Source organism: Nerophis lumbriciformis, linkage group LG03 (assembly GCF_033978685.3).
Source record: "Nerophis lumbriciformis linkage group LG03, RoL_Nlum_v2.1, whole genome shotgun sequence".
NCBI classification, from domain to species: domain Eukaryota; kingdom Metazoa; phylum Chordata; class Actinopteri; order Syngnathiformes; family Syngnathidae; genus Nerophis; species Nerophis lumbriciformis.
Genome location: NC_084550.2, coordinates 12,870,580 through 12,877,500, shown reverse-complemented (window position 1 = coordinate 12,877,500; position 6,921 = coordinate 12,870,580). Strand labels below are relative to the sequence as shown.

Sequence of the window (6,921 nt, the reverse complement as noted above, 5' to 3'; positions counted from 1 at the left end):
CACGGTGAAGGGACGCTCCATTATTGATTTAAGTAAAGTCTGAATGTCGTTAAAACACTCCACTCCCGTCCTTGCACGCTACACCGCTACAACAAAGATGACGGAGAAAAGACGCTGCCAAATGTGAGCCACGTAAATAAGACCGCCCACAAAACGGCACATCCTGAAGCGACTGTCAGAAAGCGGCTTGAAGATGATCTCTAAAACATAATCTATGCAACATTTTGACCAAAGAACATGTTATGTAGACCACAAGGAAGTGTTTTACATTTAGAAAAAAATTATAATAATATGACTCCTTTAATGCGCCCTATAATCCGGGGGCGCCTTATGTATGAAAATAGACCTGACTCGACCTGCTCATCGGCAATGCGCCTTATAATCCGGTGCGCCCTATGGTCCGGAAAATACGGTACTGACCTTTTGTGTTTTATGTTCTTCGTATGGGTGGATTACTTGGGTTGTTCCTGACATCTGGTGACATTTTCATGTCTGTAGCACTTTTGAAAATATATTTAGTGAGAAAAATGGTGATGTGTTGAATACTTATTTTAGCAGCTGTATATAAAAATGTTGTGCTGTGTTATTGTTGAAGTGCAATTCATGGTTATTAATCTGAATTATTGTCCACAAGATGGTGGCAAATTTGCCGAAATTATACTGTCAGATATTTAAAATTAAGTTGGAGGCATGTGAAACTTGTGACGTCAGTGTGGACACCCCCGTGTTAAATGATGACATTTATGTGGTCTTCGCAGTCAGCAGTAAACACAATGAACCGTGTGACCATTTTTTTTTCTGCTATTACAGCTGCCATTCCCCTCATTTGCTTTGATGGAAGGTGATATACATTGGATCCCCCAAAACAACCCACACTTTGATTATCTCGCCCGAGGGAGAATGAAAATTGAACGACGAGAGTGTCGGGTGAGCAACAATTGTAGTTCTTAATCTTGAATCTACCGTACGACTGATGCAACGTGATTTTTAATTTTTAGATTTCAATGCGGTTGAACAGAACTTCAGACAGTATTCTTCTCCATTCATCTCTCAAGCATCCTTTCAAATCGAAGATTCCCAAAACTGTAGAGGTGGGTGAGTTTCTTAATGTCACAATATTTTGTTGACTGAAATATTGTTAACCACATGATCAATCTAAAGAGATTCAATATCAAAAGTTGAATTAAAAATGCGACTTTTGCTGTAATGTTGCAACTTCCGGACTATAGAGTGCACTTAAATATATGCCACACGCACCTCATTTTTGGACAAATTTAATTTTGTACATATATTAGCCACACACGTCTGTCTACAATTTACGCAGGTGTACACATTGAAACACACATGCGCTTGATTGTGTTTTCGTCCTCCTTGGTCCAGCCCCAAAAGGCCTGTGAAAGTGGTGGCTTCCTTTTTCGATCGTGTACATTCTGCTTTGTCTTCACCAAGATAAGAGTCAGTGCATAATGCACTTAATAGCTGATTTAAGTGATTGTCACAGTGGCGTATGTTGGCTGATGGCGTGATCCCAGAATGCAGACACAGTATGCAACGTGCAGGTAAAAAAATACCAAAACCAGTGAAGTTGGCAGGTTGTGTAATTCGTAAATAAAAACAGAATACAATGATTTGCAAATCCTTTTCAACTTATATTCAATTGAATACACTGCAAAGACAAGATATTTAATGTTCGAACTGAGAAACTTAATTTTTTTTGTCATTATCATTAACTTAGAATTTAATGGCAGCAACACATTGCAAAAACGTTGGCACAGGAGCATTTTTACCACTGTGTTACATGACCTTTCCTTTTAACAACACTCAGTAAACGTTTGGAAACTGAAGGGACACATTTTTGAAGCTTTTCAGGTGGAATTATTTCCCATTCTTGCTTGATGTACAGCTTAAGTTGTTCAACAGTCCGGGGGTCTCCATTGTGGTATTTTAGGCTTCATATTGCGCCACACATTTTCAATGGGAGACAGGTCTGGACTATAGGCAGGCCAGTCTAGTACCCGCACTCTTTTACTATGAAGCCATGCTGTTGTAACACGTGGCTTGGCATTGTCTTGCTGAAATAAGCAACGTTGTGTTGCTTGGATGGCAACATATGTTGCTCCAAAACCTGTATGTACCTTTCAGCATTAATGCTGCCTTCACAGATGTGTAAGTTACCCATGCCTTGGGCACTAATACACCCCCATACCATCACAGATGCTGGCTTTTGAACTTTGCGCCTATAACAATCCGGATGGTTCTTTTCCTCGTTGTTCCGGAGGACACGACGTCCACAGTTTCCACTTTGCATCAGTCCATCTTAGATGAGCTCGGGCCCAGCAAAGCCGGCGGCATTTCCGGGTGTTGTTGATAAATGGCTTTGGCTTTGCATAGTAGAGTTTTTGATGCAGTACCACCTGAGGGATCAAAGGTCCGTAATATCATCGCTGACGTGCAGTGATTTTTCCAGATTCTCTGAACCTTTTGATGATATTACGGACTGTAGATGGTGAAATCCCTAAGTTCCTTGCAATACTTCGTTGAGAAATGTTGTTCTTAAACGGTTGGACAATTTGCTCACGCATTTGTTCACAAAGTGGTGACCCTCGCCCCATCCTTGTTTGTGAATGACTGAGCATTTCATGGAAACTGCTTTTATACCCAATCATGACACCCACCTGTTCCCAATTAGCCTGTTCACCTGTGGGCTGTTTTAAATAAGTGTTTGCTTGTGCCAGCTTTTTTGAAACATGTTGCAGGCATCAAATTCCAAATGAGCTAATATTTGCAAAAAATAACATTTTCCAGTTCGAACGTTAAATATCTTGTCTTTGCAGTCCAGTCCATTCAATTGAATATAGGTTGGAAAGGATTTGTAAATCATTGTATTCTGTTTTTACTTATGATTTACTCAATGTGCCAATTTCACTGGTTTTGGGTTTGTATATACATTTTCTTGGCGAGCAAAAAAAGTCAATAATCCAGCACTGGCAACTTAAATGGACCTGATTAGAAATAGAAAACAAGTGCGCTGGCAGGAAACTTAACAGAGCTTAAATGTACAGCAACACAAGGAGTCCAACAGGAAGTAGTTACAAAATAAGAACACCAGGACAGGAAATAATACACAACACACAAGAAAATAACTAAAAGTCTAAACGATCATGTGGGATTGTGACAGTGTCAGTGCGTTTGATTAATTGTTAACAATTTTATTGGTCTGATTTGACGAGGCTAAATTCATTGGCGGCATGTGAAGTTTGTGAACCTATAAAAATCCGTAAACTAGACGCAGCATCGTATAGACTGCATGGTTCAAAGCTTAACACTAGAATTCCCAGGGTTTTCTTAGCCCCCCTGCAATTCCCATAGGGCAACCAAAAGGCTGTAAGTAAAAAATTTACAGACAATAAGCCACCTTTATTTTTGTAATTGCAGCCGTTACATCGGAATGTGGTGGACTATTGGAATTCTCAGATTAGGGGGTTATACTTGAATCAAGGGAAGCTTCAGCCATCGACTGAGAGTTGCTGTGGGACTGTTGCTAACATTAGCTGGGGGACGGTGTGGCGTGATTGGGAGAGTGGCCGTGCCAGCAACCTGAGGGTTCCTGGTTCGATCCCCAGCTTCTACCAACCTAGTCCCGTCCGTTGTGTCCTTGAGCAAGACACTTCACCCTTGCTCCTGATGGGTCGTGGTTAGCGCCTTGCATGGCAGCTCCTGCCATCAGTGTGTGAATTTGTGTGTGAATTTATGGGTGAAATAGTGTCAAAGCACTTTGAGTGCCTTGAAGGGAGAAAACCGCTATACAAGTTAGGGATGTCCCGATCCAGGTTTTTGCACTTCCGATCCGATACCGATATTGTTTTTGCATTTCCGATCCGATACCGATACTGACCGATACCGATACTGACCGATACTGGCCTATCCGAGCATGTATTAAAGTTTAAAGTTATTTAGCCTACTTAGTTGTCAGAATCATGTTGAAAAGGGTTTTAGTACTCTTGATAACAATTAGCCAGCTGAATTAGGGGAGTTTGAATAATACACAATGGTTGGTAACAAGAAACTGACCTGTTTATTCAAGGATAAACACAAAATAGACAAAATTATACATGACAAACAGAAATGGCATCATTGAACTAGGGCTGGGCGATATGGCCTTTTTTTAATATTGCGATATTTTAAGGCCATATTGGGATACACAATATATATCTCGATATTTTGCCTTAGTCTTGAATGAACACTTGATGCATATAATCACAGCAGTATGATGATTCCATGTGTTTGGATTGATTGATTGAGACTTTTATTAGTAGGTTGCACAGTGAAGTACATATTCCGTATAATTGACCACTAAATGGTAACACCCGAATAGGTTTTTCAACTTGTTTAAGTCGGGGTCCACTTAAATTGATTCATGATACAGATATATACTATCATCATAATACAGTCATCACACAAGATAATCACATTGAATTATTTACATTATTTATAATCCAGGGTGTGGAGGGGGGCGCCTGATGTAAGTGTCAAAACGACAGCCAAAAGAGTTTGATATGAGAATAAATCTAAAGTTAAAATATAAGGTAGAAATGCACCCATTTGCAGGAAATGTAGTCTTGATTTTTAAAATGTTCTTTCAAGGCTTGCATGTCTACATTAAAACATTCTTCTTCATACTGCATTAATATATGCTACTTTTAAACTTTCATGCAGAGAAGGAAATCACAACTAAAAAAATCACTATTTTTTCATACGATGTTGATGTGGAAATGTTTTGCCATTTTGATGGTGTGGAGTCTGGACGTGTGGCACCGAATGGAGATAAGCGTCTCGACAGACGTCACAATATTTGAACAATGATGACGAAAACTGTTGTCTCTGTCGTGTCCGTGTGTCAAAAATTGTTATGCGCTTATTTTTTTATTTGATTTTGTGCGTGGCATAGATTTGCCGTGCGCAGAGGACGCTTGAGCAGGCACGCACCTTAGCGGCTGCGCTAGCATCACAGCTAACGTTAGCCATGCCGCTACCTCGCTCTCTGCTGGGAGAGGACGTATACGTATGTGACGTATGACGTGACAGTATGTGACGTGTGTAAGAAGGTGCGCTCGCTGTCTGTGAGAGGGAGACACAGGAAAGAGTGAGAAGAGCATGTCGTGTAATGCCAGCAGCTAAAAGCAACTGCGTGAGAATTGTGGATGTGTTGAAGGTGTGCTGGAAAATGCGGAACGGAAATTACGGAGCAGCAGAAAAGTGGAATGTATTATTTAAATAGGTGCGTTGGAAAACACGGACCGGAGTTTTTTTTTAAACTGGATCTGGATCGGCATTTTCCCATGCCTTGCCGATACGCAATTTTTGGCAAATATCGGCAGCCGATCCGATCCAAATATCGGATCGGGACATCCCTAATACAAGTATAACCCATTTACCATTTTACCATTTAAATATCTCAAATCTCATTAGAAATACTATTAGGTAATCCATATTCAAGTGCCCTTTTGCAAAACTGCCATTTACTTTTTATTTTTACGTTATTATTTTATATTGTTTTTGTATCAGTCGATTTTTCTTGTACAATGTAATCCTTTTATTCAAAATATATCTACAGTGAATAATTGTTGTACAATGACAATACATTTTCACAACATTTTTCACAATACTTTAATCATGTAAAATTGCATAAATGTTTGAGTAAAATGTTTTTTTTTGTCTCAAAATATACTAACGGCGCATAATTATTGTACAATGACAACATTTTTCTCACAATATTACTAACTACTTCCACAATTTTCTAAAATCATTGAAAAACAGATTAGAGAGTTCATAAACACTAAATTGGCCCTAGTGTGTGAATGTTGTCTGTCTATCTGTGTTGGCCCTGGGATGAGGTGGCGACTTGTCCAGGGTGTACCCCGCCTTCCGCCCGATTGTAGCTGAGATAGGCTCCAGCGACCCCAAAAGGGAATAAGTGGTAGAAAATGGATGGATGGATGGATAAACAAAAATAGAATACTCGCTGAGAACCAATACAGAGCTAATATTTCAACTTCGATGGCTTTAATCGAAATTACAGAGGAAATTACCAATGCAATGGATGGTAAAAAATGTGCAGCTGCAGTGTTGATGGATCTCAGTAAAGCATTGACACAATTAATCATAATATTTTAATCAAGAAATTAGAAAGGTATGGCATCAGAGGGTTGGTCTTAAACTGGATTAGAAGTTACCTAACCAACAGGAAACAATACGTGAAGCTAGGCTAACACACATCTACAACGCTAAATATAACCTGTGGCGTACCCCAGGGATTAATACTAGGACCAAAATTGTTCAATCTTTATATAAATGACATTGGTAAAGTTACAAAAGACTTAAAGTCAGTATTAATTTGCGGATGATGCAACTTTTTGTTCATGAGAGAACACACAAATACAAATAATCACAGAAGAAATTACAGACTATCCTTAAACCTCAGTAAAACTAAAATAATGCTATTTGGTAAAAGTCAAAGGGAAAGTCAAACACAAATACAAATAGACGGAATAGAAATAGAAAGAATAAATGAAACCATAATGATTGATGCTAAAATGAACTGGAAATCTCATATAAAAATATACAACATAAAGTGGCAAGAAACACATCAATAATTAATAAAGCAAAACATGCATTGGGCCAAAAATCACTCCATATTCTCTACTGCTCGCTAGTGTTACCATATCTGAGTTATTGTGTAGAAATATGGGGAAATAACTACAAAAGTACACTTAATTAATTAACCGTGTTAGAATAATACATAATGTTGGATATAGAAAACATTCAAACCCTCTTTTCATTGAACCGAAACTACTGAAATTCCACGCTATAGTGAATTTGCAAATAGCTAAAATTATACACAAAAAAAACTATAACCTGCTA

At 38.8% G+C, this 6,921-nt stretch overlaps 1 protein-coding gene across 1 annotated transcript in view; it reads left to right on the top strand.

Moving 5' to 3' along the window:
• Positions 1 to 6,921, top strand: part of LOC133579338 (uncharacterized) — a 204,885-nt gene that overhangs the window by 78,123 nt on the left and 119,841 nt on the right. The gene's annotated exons all lie outside the window — the stretch shown is intronic.